General features: G+C 38.3%; 1 pseudogene; it reads left to right on the top strand.

Moving 5' to 3' along the window:
* Positions 1-260: 260 nt before the first annotated feature.
* Positions 261-369, top strand: LOC134329636 (5S ribosomal RNA; annotated as a pseudogene).
* The last annotated feature ends 9,742 nt before the right edge of the window (positions 370-10,111 follow it).

Here is a 10,111-nt window from a genome sequence, read left to right as displayed (position 1 = left end):
GGGGAGCCTTTATAAACTAATCAAGCTCGTCATATTTAAGGCGCTGTTTACTTCAACAAAAGTTTCAAGTGGAGGAGCAAAGCAATTCATTCATTTATAGACGGTGGTGTTTATGCTTTTACGCTGTAACCTATAAACAGTTTTTAATAATATATATGTTTAAAATAACACCACACACGACAACAAATAATCAAAACGTAGTGAAGTGAAAGGCTGAATGATGGACGACTATAAAAGCGAGGCCATTTGCAGCGTCTCTCGCTTACGGCCACACCACCCTGAGAACGCCCGATCTCGGAAGCTAAGCAGGGTCGGGCCTGGTTAGTACTTGGATGGGAGACCGCCTGGGAATACCAGGTGCTGGAAGCTTTTCCTCACACATCTTTACTTCAACCTCCTGCCAAAGGAGCCGAACATTTTCTTTTTTTCTTCATCATCAAAGCAATACGTGAAGAAAAAGGCCAGCTGACACTTTCATTCTGAGTAAAGTAAAACATTTATCCATACTAAAATTATTTTGTAAATATGACAAATAAAATTTATGAATAACTTTGTGTAACTGCCTTGGAAATGTAAACGTTTTACTGGATTGTATTTATTATTAACTTTACTGAAAAAAACAAATTAAAATCTTAAACATTTTAGTGACTTTTAAAGTGGAGTTCAAAATTATGTCCAGACATCATCCCCATCTAGTGGTGCTATAAATAAATTACATCTTGTAGATGAGGTAAAGATTTGTGACATTATTATTATTTATTTATTATTAGTGTTGTTGTATTTTCAATTATCTGTTGTTGTGTCTGTTTACGTAAAAGTCTCAGGTGGAGGACTAAAGTAATTCATTCATTTATAGGTGGTGTTTATGTTTTTACCCTTTAACTTATGAACAGTTTTCAAAAAAATATGTTTAAAATAACAGCAAACACGACAATAAATAATCAAAAATATAACAACAATAAAAAAATAATAAAAATGACACAAATCTATACTGTGATTTTCCCCACTGTGGGACTATTAAAGGTTTATTTTAACTTATAGGGCTGCAACGATTAGTCGACATAATCGATAATGCCGACCATAAAAATTTGTCGACGTGGAATTTCATTGTCGACGTGTCGTTATTATTACCAGCGTTATTTCGGACAGGTAAGTTTTTACACCGCTTTGTGCTTTAACCAACGTAGTTAATGTTTGTTAATGCTAGAGTACTTGTCGGAAAACTTGCTAAGAGTTCGCTATTTTTCAGGTTTGTTAGCTAGCTAACGCATTAAGTGCAATAGTTAATCAGTAATTTATATGAGTAACGTTATATAACTTAACATTATAGCCTAACGTTACCCTGTCTCGTTAATGAGAGCATTCATTCTAAATAATAAGCCTCCTCCACTTAATGATAGCTAGTTAGCTCAGCAGATAATTCAGTTAAGATATTTAACCTGTTATGGTTTAGTTGGCATAGCCAGTACACTATTTGTAATAAACTATGATACATAGCCTTCAGTTTGTGATAATTAATACAGCTTTCTCTTTTGCTCTTTCTATTAATAGCACTAAGCAATGGAGTGTGGATGAGAGGAGAAGAGGTTCATGCACCCTTCAAATGGCTGAGGTCTTCACAGACAGCATTCACATGTTTCTCCACGACATGTTATATATGTTTTTGACTTCCAGAGTGATAACTTCTAAAACATAACAGTTTCTAATGCTGTCCAAAGCTTTCTTATTTAATTGAAATTTTTTATTGTGATTGTGTATTAAAGTTTCAAATATATTTAATTAAACTATCAAGCTTAAGTTTCATATTCATGTTTCATGGGTCATTATTTTAATTTGATATTGATAACACAGTTTTGTTATGTTAAGGCAGAGATGGAGGGTATGACATAAATAATCGTTGACTAGTCGACTAATCGAAAAAATAAATAAATAAATAAATAAATAAATAAATAAATAAATCGTCAGATTAGTCGACTACTAAAATAATCGTTAGTTGCAGCCCTGTTAACTTACCTCATCTACAAGATGCTGTTCATGTCAGGATGCTGTTCATAGACTTTAGCTCAGCATTCAACACCATCATTCCTCAGCATCTAATTGGAAAGCTGAGCACGCTGGGCCTGAACACCTCTCTCTGCAACTGGATCCTGGATTTCTTGACTGAGAGACCTCAGTCCGTCCGGATCGGTAAGAACACCTCCAGCACCACCACACTGAGCACCGGCGCTCCCCAAGGCTGTGTGATCAGTCCACTGCTGTTTACTCTGCTTACGCACGACTGTACAGCAATGCACAGCTCGAATTCCATCGTTAAGTTTGCAGACGACACAACTGTGGTGGGACTCATCAGCAACAACGATGAGTCAGCGTACAGCGAGGAGATACAACATCTAACGGACTGGTGCCAAGTCAACAACCTGTCTCTGAATGTGGATAAAACCAAAGAGATGGTCATTGACTTTAGAAAGACACTAAGGGACCGCTCCCCACTGCACATCGACGGCTCATCTGTTGAGATCGTCAAGAGCACCAAATTTCTCGGTGTTCATCTGGAAGAGAATCTCACCTGGACCCTCAACACCAGTTCCATCACCAAGAAAGCCCAGCAGCGTCTCTACTTTTTGAGAAGACTGAGGAAAGCTCATCTGCCACCCCCCATTCTCACCACGTTCTACAGAGGAACAATCGAGAGCATCCTGAGCGGCTGCGTCACTGTCTGGTTCGGAAATTGTACTGCGTCGGACCGCAGTACTCTCCAGCGAGTGAGTACAGATGATGATTAAGTGAAGCCAATTTACCAGCAAGAACTCCTTGCAAAGTCCCGTTGTTGAGAAAAAGACGTGTCCTGAATGGGTTCAAATTTGCCAAGGAACACATTGACTGGTCCAAAGAGAAATGGCTCAACATTTTGTGGACTGGTGAAAGCAAAATTGTCCTTTTTGAGTCTAGTGGACATAGACAGTATGTCAGACGACCCCCGAGCACTGAATTCAAGCCAGAGTGCACTGTGAAGACAGTAAAACATGGTGGTACAAAATGATGATATGGGATGTTTCTCATACCATGGTGTTATGCCTATTTATCACATACAAGGGATCATGGATCAGTTTAAATATATCAGAATACTTGAGGAGATCATGTTGCCCTATGTTGAAGAAGAAATATCCTTAAAATGGGTGTTTTAACATGACAATGACCCAAAACATCTTGGTTACAGACAAACAAGATTAAGGTAATAGAGTGGCCAGCACAATCCCCTGACTTCAATCCCATAGAGAACTTGTGTTCTGACGTCTGAAGCACGTTTTTTGAGGCAAAACCCAAAACTGCAGAAGAACTGTGGAATGTAGTCTAATCATCCTGGACTGGAATACCTGTTCAGAGGTGCCAGAAGTTGGTTGACTCCATGCAATACAGATCTTGGAAACAATTGTTATGCCACTAAATATTAATTCAGTAATTTAAAGTAAAGTGAAATCCCAGAGTTTTTATAGAAAAATGCTGGCACTGCAGTTTTTTTTGAACAGCCTAATATTCATTCTTCTTAACTTTCTGTAAAGGATGAACACAAACTGGCTAAATTTTGTTAATGTTTTGATTTAGAATTGAAAGTGGAGTATTTTCAGTGCATTTGCATTTATGGAAATAAAAGTTATTCTAATGATTTTGTGCTTTATTCGCTTTTTTAATACTGCTATTTTTTTTGAACACCACTGTATATATATATATATATATATATATATATATACATACATATATATACAGTATATATATATATATATATATATATATATATATATAGCTGAGCAGCCCTTAATTTGCTGCACTTCACTATGTTTTTTCCCTCTACAATCAACTTTTTAATCAAAGTACGCTGTTCATCTGAACAATGTCTGGAACAACCCATTTTACCCAGTATTTCAAAAGGAAATGTGCTATGACCAAGCTGTGTATATAGGATGTTTTAGTAGATGTAGTAGTAGTAGTAGTATGTTTAGTAGTATTGTGTATGCGTAGTATGGTATTTATATTTACAATATTTTTCACTTTTATAATTATTATTCTTATATGTAATTATATGTTATTTTGTGTATATATATATATATATATATATATATATATATATATATATATATATATATATATATATACAGTGTATCACAAAAGTGAGTACACCCCTCACATTTCTGCAAATATTTCATTATATCTTTTCATGGGACAACACTATAGAAATAAAACTTGGATATAACTTAGAGTAGTCAGTGTACAACTTGTATAGCAGTGTAGATTTACTGTCTTCTGAAAATAACTCAACACACAGCCATTAATGTCTAAATGGCTGGCAACATAAGTGAGTACACCCCACAGTGAACATGTCCAAATTGTGCCCAAAGTGTCAATATTTTGTGTGACCACCATTATTATCCAGCACTGCCTTAACCCTCCTGGGCATGGAATTCACCAGAGCTGCACAGGTTGCTACTGGAATCCTCTTCCACTCCTCCATGATGACATCACAGAGCTGGTGGATGTTAGACACCTTGAACTCCTCCACCTTCCACTTGAGGATGCGCCACAGGTGCTCAATTGGGTTTAGTCCATCACCTTTACCTTCAGCTTCCTCAGCAAGGCAGTTGTCATCTTGGAGGTTGTGTTTGGGGTCGTTATCCTGTAGGAAAACTGCCATGAGGCCCAGTTTTCGAAGGGAGGGGATCATGCTCTGTTTCAGAATGTCACAGTACATGTTGGAATTCATGTTTCCCTCAATGAACTGCAGCTCCCCAGTGCCAGCAACACTCATGCAGCCCAAGACCATGATGCTACCACCACCATGCTTGACTGTAGGCAAGATACAGTTGTCTTGGTACTTCTCACCAGGGCGCCGCCACACATGCTGGACACCATCTGAGCCAAACAAGTTTATCTTGGTCTCGTCAGACCACAGGGCATTCCTGTAATCCATGTTCTTGGACTGCTTGTTTTCAGCAAACTGTTTGCTGGCTTTCTTGTGCGTCAGCTTCCTTCTGGGATGACGACCATGCAGAACGAGTTAATGCAGTGAGCGGCGTATGGTCTGAGCACTAACAGGCTGACCTCCCACGTCTTCAACCTCTGCAGCAATGCTGGCAGCACTCATGTGTCTATTTTTTAAAGCCAACCTCTGGATATGACGCCGAACACGTGGACTCAACTTCTTTGGTCGACCCTGGCGAAGCCTGTTCCGAGTGGAACCTGTCCTGGAAAACCGCTGTATGACCTTGGCCACCATGCTGTAGCTCAGTTTCAGGGTGTTAGCAATCTTCTTATAGCCCAGGCCATCTTTGTGGAGAGCAACAATTCTATTTCTCACATCCTCAGAGAGTTCTTTGCAATGAGGTGCCATGTTGAATATCCAGTGGCCAGTATGAGAGAATTGTACCCAAAACACCAAATTTAACAGCCCTGCTCCCCATTTACACCTGGGACCTTGACACATGACACCAGGGAGGGACAACGACACATTTGGGCACAATTTGGACATGTTCACTATGGGGTGTACTCACTTATGTTGCCAGCTATTTAGACATTAATGGCTGTGTGTTGAGTTATTTTCAGAAGACAGTAAATCTACACTGCTATACAAGCTGTACACTGACTACTCTAAGTTATATCCAAGTTTCATGTCTATAGTGTTGTCCCATGAAAAGATATAATGAAATATTTGCAGAAATGTGAGGGGTGTACTCACTTTTGTGATACACTGTATATATAAAACATTCATATAGTCATTTTGGTTCACTTTTGTAATTGGTCTTATTTTTAATATTCTGTTTATTATTATTATACTACTTGCTGCAATTATCTTAATAAAATACTTTCTGCTGCACAATCTGTAGTTAATCTGTAGCATAAATGTACTATTTTATCTATGAGGATGTGAAAGGAGAAGAAAACAGTAAATAAATAGTATCGCAGTGTTTTGGGGGCGATTCCGGAGAGAGTCGGCGGAGATCTGGCATCCGGATTTGGGCCAGTGTATTTGGCCCGATTCTGGGCAGTCATTCAAAAAGAGTCAGAGCCGACACGGGCTGCTGGTACTGAACCAGATGCGGCAGTCTTGGCTGGCAGGAGCTGCGCCGGAAGTGGGCCACAATTACAAGGCTAGCTGGGTATTCTTGTAATACATACATTTTTGTAAGTAGCTGCTCTAAGTAAGGTTGTAGATAAATTCAGATATATAAAGCTCAGATTTCTTGTTTATGGTGCTTTACTTTCTTATAACGTTATCATCATATCAACTCATACCACGTAGTTGTGTTTGCTGGGTAAATAAATTTTTACAATTTTAATAGTGACCGAATACACTGTAATATTCATGCATGATTGCACTGAATATGTTGTATGATTAAGTTAGAGTTGATTGCATATTAAAGGGATGCTGTGATTGGTTAATGAACATGCTAATTTGCTATTGGTTGAATTATGCAGACGTGTGCATGCAGTGGGTGGGACATAAGGGACAGTTGTTAGTATAATGGTGGAATAGTAATGTGATATGTAAATGTGCTGATGTTGAATAAAATACGCTTAAACACCAATAACTCGTCATCCTGAATCTATTTAAAAACGAAAATAAAACATACACGTGTCCTTGTTCATTTAAAATAAAAAATCAGTGCTATTCTGTTTACATGTATAAGCACAAAGTCAAAAGAGCCTCACTACACATGCTCTGATTCATGTGAGTAGGCTGCGCAAAGTCCGTAAGGTGCATCTGTACTTTATGTACGTATAGTTTACATTATTATTTCCATAAAATTGCCCATATTTTTGTATCTGCAAAGCAAAGTATTCAAACACTTACAATCTTCCAATGCCTACCAATGTACTGATGTGTGTTAGGATTTAGCTGAACACAGAATTTCAGTTAGCCAATGCTAAGTGTAATAATTGATATATTAGCAACATACCTGAGTGAAATGTTAATGTTTCCAATATATCTGAACACAGTATTTCAGTTAGTAGTCAATGCTAATTGTATTTACTGTTATATTAGAAATATGGAGAAGTATTTCACTAATGTACCAACATACCTGAGGTAAATGTTGATATTCTTGATGTATCTGTATACAGAGTTTCACTTAGCATTTAATAAGTGTAGTAATTGATATTTTAGCAATATGGAGACGTGCAGGCGGTACAGACTTTTCCCGATTGCGTATTAAATCTGTTGGGGGTTGTATGATGTACCAACATACCTGAGTGAAATGTTCCCAATACATCTGAATATCAACAATACAATAACAATACAGAATATCAACAAACTATCAATGCTAAGTGTAATTAGCAATATAATATCAATATGGAGATTTTTTAACGAATGTACCAACAGAACTGAGAAAAATTTGATATCCTTGATCACGCCGTCATTCCATCTGCACTTTACTTTTATACACAAGCATGCTACAAAAGCTAATTCAGCTCACCTAAAGATGATGCGCACATCCGGCAGCTCATTCTGAGTGTGAGAGAGAAAGGAGAAGGTCTGTTCAGATGCCATAAGTAGGACTGAATGTAAGTGACTCTGGTGGTAAAGAATAACAGTAGTCCTGGTGAACATTTTCACCCAGCTTGTAAATATTGTATACATGTTTGTACATTGTATTGAGTAACTTGGAGCACCTGTAAATAGTGAAAATAAACACGTTGGGTTGGAATAGAAGTCCCTTGTGGTTTTCCTCGCTCCTCTCCTTAACTGCTATGACTATGCAGTTTACAACATCACAATCCTCAATAGAGCTGAACACAGAATTCCAGTTATCAATCAATGCTAAGTGTAAAAATTTATATATTATGATATCACTAGCTGTTCACCCCTTCCCCAGCATTAATTATGCAAATCTCGAGTCTGTGCTCCCTAAATTCTACCAACATGTGGACTTTGTGGCCAGTCAGACCACATCTCTGTTATGCTGATTCCAGCTTACAGACCGCTCACCAGTCGCTACAAACCAGAACTAAACCAGGTAAAAACCTGGCCAGCAGTAGCCATTTCTGCTCTTCACGACTGTTTTGTGCACAGTGAGGCTAAACATGTTTTTATTTCTATGAAAACAGGACAGAAGCTTTCAGGAATCAGTAATGAGATAGAGGAATAAGGTTCAACATGTAGATATTTTATTAACAAACAAGCAATAATAAGCAAAATACATAAATGACCATATGAAAACATCAGATTGTACCAAACTAATTGTACCAAGTTATATAAGCCTAACCATGAAAATGTGTGAAAAATGTTATATAAGTAACATCTGCACCAACATATAAAAAAATAATACATTTTATTTATTGGTGCCTTTCAAAACACTCAAGGACACCTTACAATAAAAATCATCTGTACATAATTAATGACAGATTAAAGGTTGGCTAGTTTAAAGAAGTAAGTTTAAGGCATGTTTTGAAACTAGGAAATGAATCAATGGTGCAAATGCCAGGAGGGAGAGAGTTCCAGAGATGTGGGGCAGAGAAGCTAAAAACTCTAGCCCCAATAGTAGACAGACAGACCAAAGGAGTAGATAATTGGAGGACAGATGAAGATCTGAGTGTACAGCAAGGAGTGTAGACATGAAGAAGATCAGAGAGATATGGAGGTGCTAAATTATGGAGGAGCTTTGAACGTAAGGAGGAGGATTTTAAATATGATGTGGTACTGGACAGGAAGCCAGTGAAGCTGCTTGAGAACTGGAGTAACATGTTGAGTGGAAGGTTCTAGAGTACGAGGGGCAGAATACGAGGGGCAGAATTCTGAACTAACTGAAGTTTATGTATAGCTTTATGAGGTAGACCAAAAAGGAGAGAGTTACAATAATCAATTCGGGATGTGACCAGGGCATGAACAAGAACAGCAGCACTTCTAGGAGAAAGGAATGGACGTAGATGATTTATGATACGTAAATGGAAATAAGCAGATCGTGTGATATTGTTAATATGTGCATGAAATGAAAGATTGTGAGTGGAAGGAGAGACAGGTTCTCCATCATCACTGAGAATTTGTTAGATTTAGAAAGAGATTTTAAAAATAGTAAAGGCCCCAGGACAGAGCCCTGAGGGACACCACTAGTAACAGGAGATGACTGTGAATGAAAGTTTCTGAGTTGAACATACTGTACACGTCCAGAAATGTATGAAGAAAACCAATCAAGCACAGTAAGTAAGCATCACTAAGACCAATATATGCTAGCTGATCCAATACCTTATTTTTTTCAATTCACTTCCACTATTATCTGATAGCATTCACTTACAGTGGGGCCAAAAGTTATTTAGTCAGCCACTGATTGTGCAAGTTCTCCTACTTAGAAAGATGAGAGAGGTCTGTAATTTTCATCATAGGTACACTTCAACTATGAGAGACAAAATGAGAAAAAGAAATCCAGGAAATCACATTGTAGGATTTTTAAAGAATTTTTTGTAAATTATGGTGGGAAATAAGTATTTGGTCACACACAAACAAGCAAGATTTCTGGCTCTCACAGACCTGTAACTTCTTCTTTAAGAAGCTCTTCTGTACTCCACTCGTTACCTGTATTAATGGCACCTGTTTGACCTCGTTATCTGTTTAAAAGACACCTGTCCACAGCCTCAAACAGTCAGACTCCAAACTCAACCATGGCCAAGACCAAAGAGCTGTCGAAGGACACCAGGAAGAAAATTGTAGACCTGCACCAGTCTGGGAAGAGTGAATCTACAATAGACAAGCAGGTTGGTGTGAATAAATCAACTGTGGGAGCAATTGTAAGAAAATGGAAGACATACAAGACCATTGATAATCTCCCTCGATCTGGGGCCCCACGCAAGATCTCATCCCGTGGGGTCAAAATGATCATGAGAACGGTGAGCAAAAATCCCAGAACTACACGGAGGGACCTGATGAATGACCTGCAGAGAGCTGGGACCAAAGTAACAAAGGCTACCATCAGTAACACACTACGCCGAGAGGGACTCAAATCCTGCAGTGCCAGGCGTGTCCCCCTGCTTAAGCCAGTACATGTCCAGGCCCGTCTGAAGTTTGCCAGAGAGCATATGGATGATCCAGAAGAGGATTGGGAGAATATCATGTGGTCAGATGAAACCA

Source organism: Trichomycterus rosablanca, chromosome 15 (genome assembly GCF_030014385.1).
Source record: "Trichomycterus rosablanca isolate fTriRos1 chromosome 15, fTriRos1.hap1, whole genome shotgun sequence".
Lineage (NCBI taxonomy): Eukaryota > Metazoa > Chordata > Actinopteri > Siluriformes > Trichomycteridae > Trichomycterus > Trichomycterus rosablanca.
Note: the sequence above shows the minus strand (reverse complement) of the source record. Positions and strands in the feature narration are given on the sequence as shown.